The 23,254-nt window shown below is 35.5% G+C and overlaps 1 protein-coding gene across 4 annotated transcripts in view; it reads left to right on the top strand.

Annotated features, from left to right (window-relative positions):
- The window catches only part of LOC101893717 (protein furry), a 353,570-nt gene that overhangs the window by 1,791 nt on the left and 328,525 nt on the right, over positions 1-23,254 (top strand). The window contains exon 1 of one of the 4 annotated variants that reach the window (XM_059131612.1): positions 22,033-22,217. The exons of the other annotated variants lie outside the window; for them this stretch is intronic. The gene's annotated coding sequence lies outside the window, so the exon portion shown is untranslated. Of the gene's footprint in view, positions 1-22,032; positions 22,218-23,254 lie in introns of those variants that run through there. 4 annotated transcript variants of the gene reach the window in all.

A 23,254-nucleotide genomic window follows, 5' to 3' on the forward strand; every position in this document is an offset into this window, starting at 1 on the left:
CATGAGGAGGCACCCTGTTGCAGTTCTTAGGGCAGAATTCTGGCAGGTCTGCATATTCTTCCACTGCGTGGCACTTATATACCCATGTGCTGCCGTCTAGCGCCTTGATTTCATTGTATCTACTTTTCATCTTGTAGCAGATAGCTCTAGCTTGCGCGGACGACTTAAACATGCTGTCGAATGTGACCCCTAGAATCTTGGTGTAGCTCGTGGTCGGTATTATATTTCACTAGACCTGCACCGTCATTCAGCTCTGTTCTCATCTCCGCAGACCATTTGGTAAAGAGTGTGGCAGTTAATTTCGTGGCGAATATTTTCATATTCCTCGCGTGGAAGTAGGTGGGAAACTCCGGGAGATAGCTGTTCAACCTTGCACACATGTCATCATGGGTGTTTGTCTCTATCGGCGAGAGGTGTATGGATAAGAATTTGAATACAGAACTGGAATCTTGTTTTCTGATAATATGATATGAACAATATTTTCACTTTTTCATTGTTCGTAGATATTTGCTTCCCAGCATCAGAAAGTATATGACAGAAAGAGCTATGAGTACGTAATGGTCACTTGTTCGACATTGCAGAGCTGAGACGGTTGTTTAGACTGCCTATTTGGACGTCATGACTCCTCAAAAATTTCACTTCCCTAAAAGACTTCCCTGCTCTTCGCAATAGGGATGCTAGTATGAGAAGTGTAGGGGTATATTTTAACGGATTATGGCTATGAAGGTGATGGAAGTGCAAAAGTTATTGTTGCAGTGGTTAATATTGATTGTGTTGGATCTGCTAAACTGTGACTACAACTCTAACTTTAAAAATTTGGATTTTTCTTTAGGCTGTTCTCTAGACAGATGCTCTGCACATTGTCACTCATCAATTTAGAAGAAATTGAAGCGGCTACTAACAAATCCTTTTGTTTTTTCTAGACAATCGAGGTATAACTACAACTGGAGTTGGAGTTCTTTCTGTCATGCCTGAAGACGGTTTGGGTGAAGAATTATGGGAAGAATATTCTTCTGACGTAAATAATTCATGAGAAGACATCTTATTGCAGTAATCATGTGACGTTCTGATATGTCTGCATTGTTCTTCATTGCATAGTAGATATATTTAAACCACACTGGTGGCGTCTAGCTATTTATAGACTGTTGCATTACTTTAGGAGAGGTACTGTTGGTTTGTGACTCACGGCAACGTAGTTCATATTCGAATAAGTAAGGTTCAATGGCCCGCTGGACAAACCGCAACAATTCCTAGATTTTCCGAATTGGAATAGGTCTCATAACTAAAGATGGTTTATCATGTTCATGACCTTCAAGTATCCAATTAACAAAGACACAAACTTTATAGACCTACAGACTTGTCACAATCAAAATGGGGAATTTTGTAAATTTAATGATATAGTCCTAAATGATTTATTGACACAGGTTACGCAATGAAACTTGGTTGTGTCCTTTTGTTGTGTCGTGACATTTATTCCAGTGACAGGGGATGGATTTGCTCCCGCACCAGATGTGGTATGGATGACAATCTGCTCATCTTAAAGGAGAGTATCATACCAGCCACCATCACCACTTTGCATAAAAATATTACTTATGCCGACTTTCTCGTATATCCTGATTTACGGTCATTTTCCGTTTCGACCACGATTTCCAATCAAATCAGCAGTTATTCCACATTTCGGGTTGATTAAGTCCTCGCAAAAAATATCTGAAACATTTTGGTCAAATTTTTCCAACCAAAAGAGCTATAAATTTATATTTCTGGTTATTAGATTTTAATTTAATTGTTCGCCAAAAATATTCAATATTGGCCTACTTTTTAATCTTATATAATTCTAAGGTCTTGGTAAAAAATTTGAACCAAATATGTTGTTTTTTTACATTTGGATTTTCAGTACGTAATTCAACTCCTCTCAATAGCCAACATAGGTCTGCAGGGTGACATAAAAAACTGCAACACAGTCAAAAGCCATACTTTTTACTTTTTTTTTAAATTTTATTGAATGAAAGCAAAAAATGTCGGATATATCATCAAATTTTAAAATAAGTTTAGATTTGTTCGAGTTGGTCACCTTTGACACGAATTATTGCCTTCAAACGACCAATGAAACCGTCACACGCTGCCCTGCAAATAACTATTCTTGGGTGACGCGTGCTTAGTGCGATGGTGCTGAGTCCTGTTGGAATGTCCAAGGTCTGCTTGTTTGAGTGCGCAAGGCTTTAATACACCCTCCAGAATATTTTTGCGATAATATTCGGCAGTTATTCTGATGCCACGGTCGATAAATACGAGCGGAGAGCGACCATCGGCGCTTGAGTTCTGGTGGTCAACCGAAGGTGCACATTTTCAGCTGACCTCTATGGCAAGTAAACACGATCATTTTGTTGGATTACAAACTGCTGGACAACGAATGTTTTCTCATAGGAGAAAACCAAATTCGGCAGTTCACCACTTTCGGCCAAGCGAAGCAACTCTTCAGCTCTTTTGAGTCTATTTTCTTTCTGTTGCGGTGTAAGTTCTTGCACTTTTTGGAATTTTAATGGCTTTACCCCGCACCCATTTTTCAATATTTGCGGAAGGGAATATGGCGATATATTCAGCTTACGAGTCATTTTTCGGCCACTGCGACGCGGGTTTCGATCAAGTCGCTTCTTTACTTGTCGAACCAGTTCTGCTGATGTTGCTGATTTCTTCCGTCCACTTCCTTGACGTCGGGCTACACTACCAGTATCACGGTAACAGCGACATTAGCAGAAATGGTTCGAAAAGTAAAGAAGCGACGAGACACAAAAGATTTGTTCACATTTAAATGCTAGAGTGCTCTAACGATAGCCACTTGTGGTTTTCCAGCTAAATATAAAAAAATCACACTATCACCCTTGAATTCCGCACGAATAACTTTTTCTGGAAAATTCTCACCAAAATGCCTTTGTACGCTTGTAAACAATATAATGAGCTGTCACTGGAATAATTTTAACAGCTGTTGAACGAGTGGTTTAGAAATGACAGCAATCTGAAGTTGGTTGCAGTTTCCTGTACTACATAATAAGGCGCCCATATAACTGCACCTCCTGATTTTCGGAGTTTCAAAAATTTTGATCCGAATTTCCAAATAAATAAATCAGCTGTAATTTGTAAAATTTAAATGTAATCTGTAAAATATTTTGGGCTCTCCGTGGAGATTTGAGGATGTCCTCTTTGACCATTAGACAATTGTTCTCAATGTCCAGAATCGATAATTTTGTTATGAAAAATTACGATTTTCAAAATATGATGGTTCGAACTATCTAGATTCTACTGTATGTTATAACAATCATGCTGGTGTCTCATAAACGTCTAATTTCTCGTATTCAATTTGAAATGTGCGTAAAAACAAGCCCATACGAACAACAACAACATCATTTCATTCATAAAACGAAATAAAATCGCAAAATGAACCGAAAACGTATCAAAACAAAACCTTGATAATAGCCCTGATGTAGAAGAGCAACAAAAGTAGAAAAAAATATCTGTGGCATCGTAGTCATTGTCTGTGACTCTGAATTACGTTTACAAGAAATTATGAAGTTACCTGAAGGGATATCAAATTATGCTGAAATAGGCGAGTTTTCTCGCTACAATTTTTATTGTTCTCCTTTGAAATTGCTTCTGCATTTATACAAGGAAATTGTTGTGTAAAAATAAAAGCACCAAAGGAATTGCCAGAAAATTGCTAGTAGAAATTTTTTGCCATTTTCTTCCCCTTACCTCTCTCTCTCTCCGACAAACAAAAAACTGCCACAAGTGAACTTGTCTAATGTAAATTCGAACTCATATACATTTTAATATAAAACCTATTTGATACATTTTATAGATATACACTTAATTTAATTTAAATTCATCTGATTTGGTAGTGAGTTGCCATACCAGTGTTACAATCGTCGATGTCAAACGACATCCGAAGAAATCATAATGTTGTATTGAGACATAAATTCCGATGCGATGCTTACTTTTTTATTTATTTATTTTCAATTAATACAGGACATGGACGGTTCCAAAAACTTAAATCAATTGTGACTTGGATTTCACATCTGGAGGATCAATAAAAAGCAGTGGGATAAACAAGGACTTAGATGGTTAATGGATGAAATTACTTGTAGAATCTGTTCCTAAAATGCGATCCTATTCTGTCAAATCCAAGGATCTCCTAAAAAACTTCCTAAGCTGAAGGACATATTTTTATGAAATTTGTATAAAAGTTAACATTTTTCTTTAAATTGTGACATATAGGAGAGGACAGTTTGGATTTAGCCCTCGAATTATATGAGATTACAAAGTATTCATAATGGTGGTCATTTTTAAGGAGGTCATGATGTATTTTATCTTTGAATAATGTTTGGCTATAAATTTTATGATAAGCTCAGCTTGGACTCCTGCTATATTTGTGTATCTTTTATAATTTTATTTATTTATTTTATTTATTATACCCTCCACCATACTATGGAGGGTATATTAATTTTGTCAATTTGTAACTCCTCGAAATACTCATGTCAGACCCAACAAAATATATATATATATATATATATATATATATATATATATATATATATATATATATATATATATATATATATATATATATATATATATATATATATATATTCTTGATCAGCGTAAAATTCTAAGTCGATTTAGCGATGTCCGTATGTTTGTTGTAATCACGGTATCTTTCGAATGAATGGAGATAGAAGGTTAAAATTTTGCACACATGTTTATTTTGCCAGTAGTCAGGTTAAGTTCGTAATTGGGCCATATAGGTCCACGTTTTCATATAGCCCCCATATAACACTACCTCCCTATATTCGGTATTTGGATGATTTTAGCGACATTATTCAGCGGAATTGTTTCAAATTTGGGTCTTGAAGTTCGTAATGGATACTACAGCCTATGACAGGAAATTGTCTGTGCAGGTCCGCGTCTTCATATAGCCCCCATATAACGGTACCTCCCAATATTCGGTATTTTTATGATTTTAGCGTCATTATTCACCGGAGTAGTTTCAAATTACGTCTTTAGAGTTCGTAATGGGAACTACAATCTGTGACAGAAAATTGTCTATGCAGGTCCACTTCTTCATATAGACCCCATATATCAGTACCTCCCTATATTCGGTATTTTGACGATTTTAGGTACAATACTCACCGTATTGTATTAGATATCGTATTTGAAGTTCGTAATAAGTACAGCCTATGACAGAAAATTTTCTATGCAGGTTCAGGTCTTCGTATAGCTCCGATATAACGGTACCTCCAAATATACGGTATTTTGATGATTTTGGCTACATTATTCACCGTTTATTTCAAGTTTCGAATTTGAATATGGTAATGGCTTATGACAAACAATGCCTATGTAGGTCAACGTCGTATAGACCTCAATATAACGACTATATTTGGTATTTTTAAGATTTTAACAGAATTTTTAACGGATTTTATTTTTTTGAAAATTTCAAAATTCGTTCAAATGGTGGAGGGTATTCATAGTTCGGCCCGGCCGAACTTACTGCTTTTTAACTTGTTTATTTTCAATTTGTACAGTAACCTAGCCCATAGGGCCATGGACTGTTCCAAAAACTTCTATACTTTAATAATAATATAGCTTTGAATATACATAGCTCGTTTTAGCAAATGGTCAAGACTTTCCAACTTCATTAAGGTGCTTCAAATGTTGATGGAATCGGAAGCCCATTCGCAATGTGCGAAGACCATAGAAACTATGGTATATTAAATTTGTCATTCCACGAATAACACCTCCAAATATAAAAAAGATTTGAAAAAACTGACTGACTGAGAACCAACGACTAGACAAAACGGCTGAAACTATTATGATAAGGCTGGATTTTTCAAACTCGTACTAAAAGGGTACGAAAAGTATTCAAATGTACTAGTAATTTTAAACTTTGTATTGGACAAACGGAATGAGCAAGAATTCTGATATTTGGAATGAGAGTCATTGATATAGAGCAGGATAAGTCTATCAAAGGGTTTTTGGAAATTCGACCTTTAAGTTACGAAAAGTTCTAAAATTATACCATTGGCATCATGTAAACGGATAGAGCTAATAACTTTGGTATGAGAATCAAGGTTGGAAAGTAAGTTTGATAAATGAAGGTAAATTTTGGAAATGTGTACTAAGTATGCGAACTGTTCTAAGGATAAAACTGGAATTTTAAAATTGGGTTCCCTGTTGGTGGCAGGTTTGTGGTGGTTTTGAAAATGTGTGATAAAATTGCTGGAAAATACTATATTTGGTATTGAGTGAATAGATAATGCTTGAAATTTGAAATTTGGTATTAGGGTCTCTGTTCGTGTAGCCTGTACATATGGAGGTGGTTTCGGAAAGAGATACAATTCTGAATATTGATATTTAGATTGCTGATGGAATCTGTTTTTAAGATTTGGAGGTGGTTTGGAATTGCGTTCTATATTTGTACAAAAAGTACTAAATGGTACTAAATTTGGTATTGGTGTAGGGATAAGACGGGAGTCCTCAATATTGATATTGAGGTCTCTGTTGGTATCTGGAATTGAGATATGGAGGTGGTTTTGGAAATGTGTACTACAATTGTAATAAGAGTACAAAATAGTACTAAATGTAGTATTGGGTGAAAGAATAGAGCTGAATTCCTGAAATATGGGTACGAAAAGTTCTAAATTTGGTATTGGGTGAAGCGATAGGGCTGCAATCCTCAAATTTGATGCTAAGGTTCCTATTGATATCTGGAATTGAGATAAAGAGGTGGTTCTGAAAATGTGTACTATAATTCTATGAAAAGTACTAAATGTTATTAAATTTGGTATTGGGTGAAGGGATAGGGCTGGAATTCTTAAATTTGATATTGAGGTCCCTGTTGGTATCTGGAATCGAGATATGGGGGTGGTTGTGGATATGTGTGCTGTAATTGTACGAAATATAACACGAACTGTTGGAATGAATCTAAAATTGGAAGGTGGACTTTTCGCTGACGAAGTAGCGGGCACTTGCTAGCCGTAATAATAATAACAAAATTTTCTTTTTTACTAAGAAATGTTTATATAAAAGCAAAATAATAACATGTTTATAGCTCGAATCGCTAAATGTCAACATTTAACTATGTACATGTGAATGTGTAAGCTCATAACGTAAACATTTTTTGCACAGGTTGTGTCAATCGGTTTCTGTATTTAAAAAAATTTAAAAAAAAACAATAACAATTGCATAACTGATTTAAATTTGTGTGTTGGTCTGTGGGTCGTTGCTCGCTACCAGCTTTCACTGGGTTTGATGCTGACTTTGTTAGATTTATTTATTTGATTGTTTGTTTTTATTATTATTATTGTTTATCGTGATTTCTAACAACAAACGTGAGTCAGACGAGTTGCGCGCCATTTTTTCCATTGAGAGTTTATTTACTTTTTGATACACTTTAAAAATTATCTCATAGAAATAACTGCCCAGTAAAAACTTGAGAGCTGTATGCGCCGAATAACCCATCAAAAGGTAATGTAAACACAATAGTTTTTGCATTATAAGTAGGTTTAAAATATTGGGTTATTCCCAAAGAATAACAAAGCAAAAAACGTATAGTCTGTTCAGCAAAACTTATTTTTCTACCATTTGTAAGTCAAATGGCTACATTTTTCATAATTCTAAGGTCTTGGTCCAAAATTCCAACCAAATGAGGTATTTTTTGACATTTGGATTTTCAGTACGTAATTTAACTTCCCTCAATAGATAACATAGGACTGCAGGGAGACATAAAAACTGCAACAAAGTCAAAAGCCATAATTTTTAATTATACCCTACAACACTATGTGTTGGGGGTATTATAAGTTTGATTGGGCCAAAAATTATGTAACACCTCGAAATATTGGTTTCCCACATAGGAAAGTATATATGGATCTTCCTAGCTCGCCGAGCTGAGTCGATCTAGCTATGTATGTCCGTCCGTCCGTCTGTCCGTCTGTCCATGTTAATTTGTAATCACTCTACAGGTCGCAATTATGGCCCGAAATTTAGAATGGAGGTGGGGCTAGGGTCAGAATAGAACCCTATTTCTTTTGGAGATGGTCGCATAACATTTAGGGGTCCAAATGGACCAAAAACTGAAAAAATGTCGGATTTTGCAGTAGCTATACAGGTCGCAATTATAGACCAATCGACGCGGAACTTCGCATGTTGCTAGAGTTTAGGGCGGGGAAGAAGCCTATCAATTTGGGTGGTCATCGGATAACATTTAGCGGGTAAAATAAACCATATCTTTTGTGTTGAAAAAATTCAAAATTTTTCATTAAACCGCGAATATTTTAAATCCCGGCGAAATCACAAAGCCATGACAAGGTTACTTCTGATCTTACATTGATGTTGACATCCAATAAATCGGATATATAGCAAAATATGTGCGATATATATGTCTATCAAATAAGATATGCTTGAAAGATCTCTTATATGTCGAGAACGGCTGAACTGATTTCGACAGTTCTCATTAATTCAGAATGGCCTCTTGGCAGGAAAGAAAAAACGTCTGAAAAAATCGCATAAAAATATCTCTCTAAAGATGAAAATATTGATTTTGTAAAATTTTCTCATATTTTTTCAATTTTGTCATATTTTGGCATATTTTCATTTTGAATTAAACATTTGGTAATATTTCTACAGCTAACAAAACTAAGTAGTTAGGATATCAGGATATCATATACAGATCGCATTTATGGCCCGATCCTTACGAAATTTTGCATGGGAATAAGATGAGGGTCTGAATAGAAGCCTACTCTTTTTGGAGATGATCGCCATATATTTAGGGGTTGAAATGAACCAAAAAGTGCAAAATTGTCAGCAGGTCGTAATTATCGCCCGATCCTCACGCACATTTGAATAGCCGCACATTGCAAAAGACAAGCAGTTTCGGATGGCCATCCAAAAATATTCAATGTGTGAAATAGTTTGCCAACTTTTGTAGACAAAATACGAAAATGTCCATTCCAGTGACTCTTTGTAGAATTCACAAATACAGGAAAGACGCACTTCTGACTATTTCGTTAATGCTGATTTCGTTGAAGAATATAGTCAAATTTCTGTATCTCATATAGATGCGTTTCAGTCAAAAACCAATAATAAATGTTAATCTTTTGCCACATTATTATAGAGATTATAGGTCTTTGGGAAATAATGGTTCCAGATCTAGGAAGACCATTTACGTGCATTTTAAGTTGCTATTATTCGAAAATTAGAGAACGAAACCTGATGGTTTTCTTTTATTATTTGTCACAATATCTTGTAAAATTCATTCGAGTATCTCGCCTATATAAACTGTATCACTTATTATAGTGTTGTAGGGTATTCAATGGTCGGCCCCGCTCGACTGTAGCCTTTGCTTACTTGTTTTTTTTTTTTTTTAATTCAATTGAATAAAAGCAAAAAATGTCGGAAATAGCATCAAATTTTAAAATATGTTTAGATTTGTTCGAATTGGTCACCTTTGACACGAATTATGGCCTTCAAACGGCCAATGAAACCGTCACATGCTGCCCTGGAAATGAATCTGGAAATAACCATTCTTGGGTGGCGCGTGCTGAGTGCGATGGTGCTGAGTCCTGTTGGAATGTCCAAGGTCTGCTTGTTTGCGTGTACAAGGCTTTAATATTTAATACACCCTCCAGAATATTTTTGTGATAATATTCGGAATTTATTCTGATGCCACGGTCGATTAATACGAGCGGAGAGCGACCATCGGCGCTTGAGTTCTGGTGGTCAACCGAAGGTGCACATTTTCAGCTGACCTCTTTGGCAAGTAAACACGATCACTTTGTTTGTTTACAAACTGCTGGACAAGGAATGTTTTCTCATCGGAGAACGGAAATTCGGCAGTTCACCACTTTCGACCAGTATCACGGCAACGAGCGATGGTACGAGCTGGAGTGCTCTAACGATAGCCACTTGTGGTTTTCCAGCCAAATATAAAGAAATCACACTATCACGCTTGAATTCCATCACGTATAACTTTTTTTCCGGAAAATTCTCACCAAAATGATTTTGTAAGCTTGTAAACAATTTAATGAACTGTCACTGGAATAATTTTAACAGCTGTCGGACGGGTGGTTTGGAAATGACAGCAGTCTTAAGTTGGTTGCAGTTTTTTCATCTCGCCCTGTATATTCGTGATCTGTCTATTTGAACAATTATAGTATAACAATTATAGTACGCATTTACCACCACTAGATCTCAACACTAGATACCGACTGTGACTTAAATAACAAATTTTAGGATTCCAGCTCTATCCCTTCACCTAATACCCAATTTATTACCACTTTATGCTTTTCGCATATTTAAAGTACAAATTTCCCAAACCACGTCCTCTTAACCACAGACTCCAATAGTGACATCTATATCAAATTTCCGGATTCCACCTCTATCCCTTCGCCCAATACAAAATTGAGTACTATTTAGTATTTTTCTTACAAATACGTCACACATTTCCGAAACCATCTCTATATGTCCAGGTTACGCATGAACAGCGACCTTAATACCAATTTTCAGATTTCAAGCACTATCTGTTTACCCAATACCAGATTTTACCAAATATAGTATTTACACTTGTAGTACACATTTCGAAAACCACCTCCATATTTCAATTCCAGGTACCAACTGAGACATCAATATCAAATTTGAGTATTCCTGCCCTATCCCTTCACCCAATATCAAATTTTGTACCATTTAGTATTTTTTGTAAAAATAAACTACGTATTTCTAAACCACCGCCAAATCTCAAACACAGATCAGTAATTGAAATATAAAATTTTAGAAATTTTATTTTATCCCTTCACCCAATACCAAATATAGTACCATTTAGTACCTTTCGTGTACTAGTAGTACACATTTGCATACACATATCTTAACCACAGATACTAACAGAAACCTTGATATCTAATATGAGGATTTCAGTTATATTTCTTCTCCCAATACAAAATTTAGTACTAAATGCACTAAATTTTTGTTTTGTACAAATATTAGACACATTTCCAAACCACCACCAAATCTCAAAAACAGATATCGCCAGTAATTCAAATAACAAATTTTCCGAATTTAATCCCTATCCTTTTCCCGAATATGTAATGTAAAACCATTCAGTATTTTTAGTACACTTTTCGAAACCCCGTCCTTATGTTAGGCTACACATGAACATCGATCCTAATATCAAATTTCAAGCACTATCTCTTCACCCAATACCAAATTGTACCAAATATAGTGCTATTTTGCACTTTTCGTACACTTGTAGTACACATTTAAAAACACACCTTTTTTCACAAACCTACCACCAATAGGAACCCCAATACAAACCAAATCTTCACCAAACTGTTCCAAACTTAGTACCGTTCAGTACAAATCGCACATTTCCATAGCCATCCTCATAAATTGAACTTACTTTAAAACGGTGATTCTCCAATCACATTTCAAGGTTTTAGCTCTATTCGTTCACATAATAACAAATGACCATATTACAACTTAACCTTAAAATTCGAATTTTCAAAAAACCTTTGGTACATCTATGCTGCACTCTCATTCCAAATTTCAAAATTCTAGCTCAAAGAATTTAATTTTAAGTACATTTTACAAATTGTCGTACTCTTTTAGTTCAAATTTATCGCCCAGCCTTATCACACGTCTTCGCACCCAGATTTTACACCCTAATCCAAATTATACCAAATTTAGTACCATTTAGTACATATCTCAATACTACCCTTTAATTCCAAGTTTCAGGGTTTTAGCTCAATCGGTTCGCACAAATCCAATTTATACAAATTTTAGTACGACTTCCTTCATACCCCCTCTTAATCGTACACTTCAATTTTCCAAAATTGCCTCCATACCTCAATCATTCAAACCCATAGAAATCTGATTTCCAAATTTTAGAATTCCCGCTCTATCGGTTCACCACAATTCCAATTTGAACCAAATTTAGTACTATTTAGTACACATAAATATAAAATTTCCATAACAACCTGCGTCATACAATCCAATAGAAATCTTAGTTCCTAATTTTAGGACTCCAGTCATATCGGTTTACCCAAAATCAGAACTTTCTACATATCCCAATCCTACACTCCCACAGTGATCCCAATTCCAAATTTCAGGATTCCAACTCTATCGGTTCAGCCAAATCCAAATTGTACCATATTTAGTACATTTTAGTACAGATGAGTACACATTTTCATTACTACGTCTATATTCCAATTCTACACTCCGACAATTATCTTATTTCCAAATTTCAAAATACCACCTCCATCCGTTCTCCCAACTGCAAATTGTACCAAATTTAGTACCGTTTAGTACTTTTCGTATACATGAGTACACACTCCAAAAACTACTTCCTTACACGCTCAATTTTAACTGTTTAACTCTAACCATTTACATGATACCAAATTGTACCAAATATACTACATTTTTAGTACCTTTCGTACACTTATAGCGTGAATTTCTTAAAACCCTATACACACCCTATGCATACACTCCATCAGTGACCCGCTTTCCAAATTTCTAGTTCTAATGGGCTGTGAAATACAAAGGGTACCATATTAACTCTGTAACACTCTCTAAATATTTTTCGATAAAAAATTTTAATTTTTTTTCGAATTTTTGAGAAAAATTTTGCCTCAATTGAACACAAGTTCTCTCTTTCTTCCTCGAAAAATGCAATGCCAACAGACACACCACATTCAAATTTTTTTCTGTTTTTTGGTAACATTCCAACTCTTGTATGACACTAGACAGACACTCACACACACACTGGGGCAACCTGACGACGTCATCTTTGCGTGACGACTGCTGCTATGGCAAAATAGACTTGAACTTGAAACTACTGATGGTATACAATTTAAGTTTTATGACTTTTAAACTATCTCTGATTGTTGAATATATGTATATCTGACTTTTGTCGGTATCATTATTGTTGTTGTTGTATTTTTATCTACACTTGATGTTATTTCTTTGACAAGAGTGTTTGATGTGAATTTAACACTCGGCTGCCAATTGTATTTGAAGGCGGAACGAATGTAGAAGAACATTAGAAAAATATCCATAGGAGGGGGCAATGCCTCTGGAGTGTTTCGTTTTAGTTTTCAAACAAATAAAAAAAAAATAACTGCTTCAGAAATAGAAAAAATAGTGCAACTCATTCTATGGGTTATCCATATACAGTTTCAAGGTCATTTTAATAGGCCTTTTGGGCCTTAAGAAGAATTTAATTTTAACGAAAAACGGTATACTAAATAGTTTATGGGGAAGCACAGAGCAGGGTAATGAAAGCCATCGTAGATCAATGGCTCGGTTTGGAAAAGACGGTGATACGAGCTACACAAGCAACGAAACGATTGCCCTTTTACGAGGAGAGTTTCCGGACCATGTTTTCTCTCGAAGTGGTAATCACAATTGGCCTTGCGACTTCTTCCATTGAAGCCATTTCTGAGGTACCAGAAGTGGTTCGCAGATATATAACATCTTCACAACAGATCTTGTGTTAGCAAAAATGTTTGTCTGTGTGAAATTTGAAGAGAGTTGGATACTTATTTTGATTTCTTTGAGCGTTTTGTTTTTCGAAATCTTGAGCTCTGTGTGGGGGAGTTAGAAGGAATGGTCCGATCTCTACCATCTTTAAAACAGATCTTGTGTTTATGGAAACATTGAGATGTACCAAGTCTGAATGGAAACGGATGTTAATTCGGCGTTTCGTGAGCTTCATGAATATTCAATATTTTTGCCCTTTGTGGGGGAGGTACCAGAAGTAGTGGACCGATATATTCCATCTTCACATCAGATCTCGGTTAGTAGGAATAATGGGATGTATGAAATATGAAGAGAACTGAAAGCTTATCTGTGATTTTATGATCGTTTTGGTTATTCAAAACTTTGACCCTTTGTGGGGGATGTACCAGAAGGAATGGTCCGATATCTACCATCTTTATACCGGATCATGTGCTGATGGAAATATTGAGATGTACCAAGTCTGAATGGAATCTGATGCTAATTTCGCGTTTAATGAGCTTCATGGATAGTCAAAATTTTGACCCTATGTGCGGGAGGTACCAGAAGTAGTGGGCCGATATATTCCATCTTCAAAGCAGATCTTGTCTTAGTAGAAATAATGGGATGTATGAAATATGAAGAGAACTGGAAGCTTATCTGGGATTTTATGATCGTTTTGGTTATTCAAAACTTTGACCCTTTGTGGGGGGATATACCAGAAGGAATGGTGCGATATCTACCATCTTTATACCGGAAATATTGAGATGTGCCAAGTCTGAATGGAATCGGATGCTAATTTCGCGTTCAATGAGCTTCATGGATATTCAAAATTTTGACCCTATGTGGGGGAGGTACCAGAAGTAGTGGACCGATATATTCCATCTTGAAAGCAGATCTTGTTTTAGTAGAAATAATGGGATGCATGAAACATGAAGAGAACCGGATGCTTATTTCGGATTTTATGATCGTTTTGGATATTTAAAACTTTTACCCTTTGTGGGGCTGGTACCAGAAGGAATAGTCCGATCTCTACCAACTTTATACAAGATCTTGTCTTGATGGAAATGTTGAGATGTACGAAGTCTGAATGGACTCGGATTTTAATTTCGTGTTTTTTGAGCTTCATGGATATTGAAAATATTGACCCTTCTGTGGGAAGGTACCAGAAGGAGTGGACCGGTATATTCAATCTTCACACCAGACCTTGGGCTAATAAAAATATTGGGATGTGTGTAATTTGAAGACAATCGGACACTTACATCACATTTTATAAGAGTTGTAATTATTCAAAATTTTGACCCTTTTTGGGGGAGGTATTTGATGGAGTGGACTGACATTGTCCATTTTCGCACCTGACCTAGCACAGATGCAAATATCAGTATTCGCAAAGTTGGAGCAAAATCGGATTATCTTTTCTCTTTCTATGCAGTAAAATATTTATTTTCCTTTGAAAATTTCGAACTTTTGTGGGAGAGGTACCAAAAGGGGGCCGAAGTCGATTTGACCAAATCGGGTACTCCCTTCGAGAGTTATCGTGCGTACTAGCCAGCAGACAGACAAACCGACGGACGGACATCGCTAGATCGACTCCATATGTCCTGAAATGGATTTGGTCCAAAGAGACCTAGGGTCTAAAACCGTTATTTCGATGAAGCACTTTTTAGCCGTATCAAATAATTTATATCCTCTAGCCATATGGCTGGCGGTATAAAAACCTAGTCCATCGATATTGAATTCATATGGTGGAATCAAGTTGTTTGTTTTGTTAAATCGTTTGCAGAGGTTCACAATATTCGTGCGTATGATTGCTGCAATTAATTGCCATTAATCATACGTCACGCAACATATACAGAACAAATGGAAGACGGTCGATACTGGGAAACTTATCTCCTGTAAATAAAGAAGAAACTATATCGAATAATTTTGGGCAATTAATTTCACGCATCTACAACAATGTTATTGGCAGTCATTCGTCGCAAACCTAATTTAGAACTATTTCAGCTAATAGAAAGCAAGCAGCTGTGAACTACAAGATAAACATTGACTCCAACATTAATCACTCAGTATGGAAAAAACATTCTTAGTTGTATGGCATGTCTATTTTGACAAAAAGTAGGTAAGGGACAATAAGAAAAAAAAAAAACGGCTTTAAGTTCGATCAGATCGATTTGGTTCACCATGTGAATTACACTGTTGTTGCATAATTATATAATTACTAGGAAGTGCCCGCTACTTCGTCAGCCAAAACTCCACCTTAAAATTTTAGATTTATTCCGACAGTTAGTGTATGGCCTTTTTAGTACTCAAAATACACAATTTGTTAAGTTTGACAAAATTTGTTAACGAAAACTTCATAAATTGTACTAAATTTTTAGACGTTCAAGTTTTTATAAATTATCCTTTTTCGGAAAAAAATAATAAGAAAATGTTTACCCTTTACCCCAAAAAGTCTTAAAAATTCATCATTTTGAAGTTTACCGATCTCAATATGAAATTTCAAATTTTTCAAATCCCTTCCCCAATACCAATTTTAGTAGCATTTAGTACGCATATTTAAAACAATCTACATCTCTTTAACCTAGACGCCAACAGTGATCCAAAATTAGTACCATTTTGTACTTTTCGAACAATTATAGTACGCATTTGCAAAACCACCACCAGATACAAACATAGACCTCAATATTAAATTTCGAGATTCCAGCTTCACCCAATACCCAATTTAGTAGCATCAATTTTTTTTTACTTAAATACGCATTTCAAAAAAAAAAAAAAATCTCTATATCTCAACCGCAGAAACCGACAGGGACCTTAACATACAATTTTAGGATTTCGGATTTTCCCAATTAACAAATTTAATACCATTCAGTACAATTAGAGTACGCATATCCAAACCCAGCTCCTTCTCTCAACCATAGCCAACCAATAGTGACCCAATACTAAATTTAGTACTATTTAATACTTTTCGTACAATTTCGCACATTTCGAAGACCATCTTCGTATTCCTCTGGGATTACCAAATGAGACCACAATATCAAATCGGATTCAGCCTCGGATTCAACCTATATACATTCATTCAATACCAAATTTAATAACATTTAATACTTTACGAACAATTATAGACTCAGTTACAAAACCGATCCATATCTCAATTCTATATACCAACAGTTATCGCAATATAGAATTTTACGGTTTCAGTAATTTTCAAGCAAGTACGCATGTCCAAAGCCACCTTCTTGTTCTCCAACCAAGATACCAGCAGTGCCATGGATGCCAAATTTCAGAATTCCATCTCTATACCAACGCCCAACGGCACATTTCGTAGCATTTTGAACTTTTCATACGTTCATAGTATGAATTTCCTAAATCACTCCTTTTACTCAACCACAGACACCAACAGTGAAATTTTAGGATTTCAGCTCTATTCCTCCATCCAATATCAAGTTTAATTTCCAATTTAGAACTTTTTGTGCAGTTTAAGTACACATTTTCAAAATAATTTACATATCTGAACCTCAGATATCAACAGTGACCTCAATATCAAATTTCATGAATTCAATGCTGTAATTTACTCCTTTGCCAAATTGAATACCATTTAGTGCAATTATAGTACGCATTTCCAAAACCACCTCCATATCTTAACCACAGACATCAACAGTGCCACCTATGTCAAATTTTAGGATTTCAGCTCTATTCCTTCACCCAATACCAAATTGAGTACTATTTAGTACTTTCGTACAAATATAAGACGCATTTCCAAACCGCCGCTAAGTCTCGTACACAAATGCCATCAATAATCTAAATATTAAATATCAGAATTTTGTCTCTATCACTTCACCCAATACTAAAAATAGTACTATTCAGTACTTTTTCTGTTTATGTGCTTCGTACAATTATAGCACATATTTCCGAAACCACCTCCATATGTCCAGGTTACACATGTAAAGCGAACTATTGCCAAATTTTAGATTTCAAGTACTATCTGTTCACCAAATTGTACCAAATTTAGTACTATTTAGTACTTTTTGTGCACTTGTTGGATACATTTCCAAAACCACCTCTTATAGCATACCTACCACCAACAGGGATCCTAATACAAAATTTCAAAATTCCAGCTTCATCCGTTCACCCTAAGCCAAACTGTTCCAAATTTAGTACTATTAGAATAGTTCGCACATTTAGACCACTTTCATATATCAAACTTACTTTCTAACCTTGATTCTTATATCCGTTTCTCAAGTTTTAAGATATATAATTATTTAAAATTGTGACCCTATGTGGGGGAGGTACTACATGCGGTAGGCTGATATATCCCATCTTTACACCAGATCTTGCGTTGATAAAAATATTGTGATGTGTGGAATTTGAAGAGAATTGGACGTCAATTTCGCATTTTATAAGAGATATAATTATTCAAAATTTTTACCCGTTGTGGGGGAGGCACTTGATGGAGTGGGTCGATATTTTCCATTTTCCAAATATTAGGATTTGCAAATCTGAAGCCAAATCGGATTTCCACCCTTTGTGGAAGAGGTACCACTAGGAGTGGGTCTATATTGCTCATCTCCGAACTCGATCCAAGTTTAGACCAATTCGGATACTCCATTCGAGAGTTATCGTGCGCACCAGCCAGCCAGACAGACGGACGAACATCGCTATATCGAACCCAAATGTCGTGCCACAGATTTGGTCCAAAGACACCCAGGTTCTACAACCGTTATTTCGATGAGGCACGTTTTGGTCTAGCCATATGGCTGAGGGTATAAAAATAAAAAAATTAGAAGGGGGAGGAATTTTCCCCCTCTATTGAGTTTAGGTTGCAATGTTAACCTTGAAAACGCCAATAAATACACGTATGTTCTATTTTTAGATTTAATTTCATAATCTACTGGAGTTTTCCTGATATTTCGGATAAAATTAAATTTTGTCAGATAGTGTCATTATAAAATCAGTTATTTCAAAGTCCTTCGAAATCGACAATCCCTTAAAAATACGTTATTGTTGAAGTATTACCTCTATATGGAGACTCCAGTATTTGTCGCAATGTTCTCATTCAAATACAGAATATCAGGAGGGCCTATGTTGCAAATGTTCTGGAGGCAGCGTTAATGTTCTCTGATAACTTGATAATCCAAATAACATTTTTTTTTGATTTGAAACCAATCCAATCACCAGGTACTGTTGTATGTGGTCTGTATCAAATAATCGGTCCTCATTTTGGATGAATCTCCTGATTTCACGTATTCATGTTTTAAGGCTTTATTTTGAAGCATATTTACAAGTCACTATTTATAACTCAATTGATATTTAATATTGTAGTTCTAAAAGTTCGACATAAGGCCATGTAATGATATAGTCCTCATATTACGGAACCTTCCAACAATTTAACAATCGTATATGCATTAAGAATTGTTACAAAGCAAAATATGTCCCGTAAAATTTATTCGGAATACACCCATTCCATTTGGACCTAATTTCCAACATTTTCATTCCATAACCGTGGAGGGTATTAAAAGTGCGACCCGACCGAACATAATCCCTTTTCTACTTGTTTGTTTTTGTTTTGCTTTCGTTGTTATTGTTTTTCTTTTTTTTCGTCTTTCGTTTGTCGTCATCATGTTTTAAGTATGCGGTTGGTCGGTCAGTCAGTCAGCTGAGCAAATGATGGGTACAGAGTACAACTTTGTTTTTTTTTTTTGTTTGTTTGTCAGCAATCAACTACGTGCTCTTTCTTTCCAACGCCTCTCGTTGCCATATAAACGCCGTAGCCGCACCGCCGCACCGCCCCCTTATGTTTGGAGGGAAGTGAAACATATGGTTTCTATTTGAAATTCGTTGGTTCGTTCGTTTGTGGTCGGTATGTGAAATAATTTGCAGCCGTAATCTATTACAACAAAGTCATTGGAAATTTCGGAAATTTCATTTGATATTCAGATATTTTATTCGAAGTTTGAAATTCAGAAAATCTGCTTGATATTTAGAAAGCTGCGATTGAAATCCAGACATTCTATCAGAATTTCTATTTCGATATTTTATTTGATATTTAGAAATTCTAGTTAAATTTCAATATGTTATTACAAGTTCACCAAATTTTATTTGAAATATAAATAATTAATTTAAAATTCAAAAACTCCACATGAAATTTAGATATTCCATTTAGAATTCAGATATTATACAGGGTGAGACGAAAAAGAAGTTATTCGTGATGGAATTCAAGCGTAATAGTGTAATTTCTTTATATTTGGCTGGAAAACCACAAGTGGCTATTGTTAGAGCACTCCAGCATTTAAATGTGTATAAATCTTTGATGTCTCGTACCATCGCTCGTTGCCGTGATACTGGTAGCGTAGCCCGACGTCAAGGAAGTGGACGGAAAAAACAGCAACATCAGCAGAAATGGTTCGAAAAGTAATGAAGCGACTGGATCGAACTCCGCGTCGCAGTGGCCGAAAAATGGATCGTGAGCTGAAGATATCGCAATATTCCATTCGGCAAATATTGAAAAATGAGCTCGGGGTAAAGCCATTGAAATTCTAAAAAGTGCAAGAACTTACACCGCAACAGAAAGGAAATAGACTCAAAAGAGCTAAAGAGTTGCTTCGCTTGGGCGAAATTGGTGAACAGCCGAATTCGGTTTTCTCCGATGATAAAACATTCTTTGTCCAGCAGTTCTAAACAAAATGTTCGTGTTTACTTGCCAAAGAGGTCAGCTGAAAATATGCACCTTCGGTTGGCCACCAGAACTTAAGCGCCGGCCATGGTGATGGTGTGGGCCGCCAAAACAGTCGATGGTCGCTCTCCGCTCGTATTAATCGACAGTGGCATCAGAATAAATGCCGAATATTATCGCGAAAATATTCTGGAGGGTGTATTAAAGCCTTGGGCACACAAACATTTTGGCCGCAGACCTTGGACATTCCAAGAGGACTCAGCACCATCGCATTAAAATAAGGTTCCTCGCTTCATTTCCAGCGCTGAATGGCCTCCAAAATCTCCGGATACCAATCCGTTGGACTATTGTGTCTGTAGTATTTTGGAAAGCAAGGTTGACACTAACAAATACCAAAGTGTCGATCACCTCAAGCAAGTGCTTCGCCGGGAATGGGCCGCAGAGCAACATTCGGGCAGCATGTGACGGTTTTATTGGCCATCTGAAGGCCATAATTCGTGCCAAAGGTGACCAATTCAAACAAATCTAAACTTATTCTAAAATTTGCTGCTATTTCCCACATTTTTTGCTTTCATTCAATAAAATTAAAAAAAAGTAAAAATTATGGCGTTTGATTTTGTTACAGTATTTTTTATCTCACCCTGTATACATTTTAGACCCCACAAAGTATATATATTGTAGATCATCTTATAATTCTATGTCGATTTAGCGTTGTCCGTCCGTCTGTGGAAATCATTCTAGCTTCCGAAAGAAATGAAGTAGATTGATAAAATTTTACTCAAATGTATATTATGTCTGCAGGACTTTAAGTATTTAAATATGGAATTTATCGAATTTATGAGTTCGCATAACATTTGATATAAATATTTGATTTTCTTGTAATTTTGCCCATACCAAGATTCATACCACTTTCTGAGTCGATTTTGCATGTCAGTCCGCCTGTCCGTCCGTCCGTCTGTCCATGTATTCTTGCGAACAAAATGCAGGTCGCATTTTTTATCCGATTGAGATGAAATTTTCCAAACAATATTTGTTTGACCCAAGGACGAACTGTATTGAAATTGGTGATAATCGGATCAGATTTAGATATAACATCCATATATCTTCAAACTGATTTCGGGTTAATTGTACACCAATAGAAGTCTAGATGACCTGAATTTTGGCACATCCAACCAAATTCATATTCGGTATTTTGATGATTTTAGCTACATTATTCACCGATTTTTTCAAGTTTCACATTTGAATATTGCAATGGCTTGCAGGTCCACGTCGTCGCATAGACCCTAATTTAACGACTACATTCGGTATTTTTAAGATTTTAACAGCATTTTTTAACGGATTTTATTTTTTTGCAAATCTACGGATTTTATTTTTTTTGCAAATAGTGGAGGGTATTCAAAGTTCGGCCCGCCGAACTTACAGCTTTTTTACTTGTTTTTTTCTGATTTACACTTGGAAATGGTGTAATGTAATTGTTTTTGTTGTTATTAATTGCTGCTGCTGATGTTGTTGTGGGTTTGTTTTTGTTTCTTGTTTTTGTTTTCTTTCTCTCGCTCCTAATATTTCTCTTTGCTTTGCGGCAACAGTTTGTGATTAGCGTTTGTACAATCCGTACCGTATTTTTAAACATTTGCATGTGTCATTCGTTTGTTTTTATTATTTTCTCGTTTCGGTCGTAACATCAAAAATATACCTTATAAAGAAAGCAAAAAAAAAAAAAAGTTAACAAAGTAAACAAGAAAAGAAATTCACAACAAAATATTTATTAAAAAAAAAAGATTAAAAGAAAATCTTTAACAAAAATTGTGTGAATTATTTGAAAATATTTTTTTAATGGAAGATAACTTCAAATAGTATTTGTGAATATTGAAAATTAATTGCCGTAGATTGATGTTGTCGCCTCTGTCGTTGTTTGTCGTTGCCGTCATCGTGTCATAAGTTTTCGTGAAAATTGTCGAAAAAGCAAATCAAAACAAAACAAAAAAGCAAAGAATTTTGTTTTACGCTCATAATAACGGTGTGTCATTGTGAATTTATTTGAAACGTTTTTTATAAAAAATTTTTGGTTAATTTTATCGAAAAAAAAATTACGTCAAAAAATAATATTTACATCATCTCATGATGCTATATGAAGTGCTGATTTGTGCCTAAAAAATGCTTGCGGTGCATTTTTGAGTTTGGAAACATTCCAGTGTGGAAGTTGAGAAAAGTTTAGCGCCTAAAACGATAACAACACACTTTATCCCATTAGATTTTTTAAAGAGTGGAATTTCGGTTATTAACCTATGTGGAATGTATTCAAATTTTGTTGTTGCTCTGCAGATAATTGCAGAACTCTCCTACACCTTGATTACGGCATACGGTCTTCAGTTGGAATACTATCCTCTTAGAACTTTTTACAAGTTTACCATAACATGCTGTCCAAACCAGGGAATACCCCTATTACATCTTCCACCATTCTACGGAGGGTGTATTAGCTTTGTCATTCCCTTTGTAACTCCTCGAAATATTCATGATAGACCCTATAAGGTATATACAGGGTGAGATAAAAAAACTGCAACAAAGTCAAACGCCATAATTTTTACATTTTTTTTAAATTTTATTGAATGAAAGCAAAAATGTCGGAAAAGCATCAAATTTTAGAATAAGTTTAGATTTATTCGAATTTGTCACCTTTGGCACGAATTATGGCCTTCAATCGGCCAATGAAATCGTCACACGCTGCCCGAATGTTGCTATGCGATATTTTGACCCATTTCCGGCGAAGCGATTGCTTGAGGTGATCGACACTTTGGTATTTTTTAGTGTTCAGTACATCGAAGCAGAGATTTTCCAAATTTGATTCTGTTGTAGGTGACTTCTTTTAAGTAGCCGAGATTCTTCAACACCGGCTATGTGAAGTAAAGTTTTTAACACTGAAATCATTATTTCAGTTTACTGAACAGTATCGGGTCGTCCGGTTTCAAAAACCCTTATATCTAGATCCAGGAAAGTTATTAACACATATTGTAGCATTTTTTGGAAAGTTATAGTGTCAACTATAATTAAGTATGT

This window comes from Musca domestica, unplaced genomic scaffold, assembly GCF_030504385.1.
Source record: "Musca domestica strain aabys unplaced genomic scaffold, Musca_domestica.polishedcontigs.V.1.1 9, whole genome shotgun sequence".
Lineage (NCBI taxonomy): Eukaryota > Metazoa > Arthropoda > Insecta > Diptera > Muscidae > Musca > Musca domestica.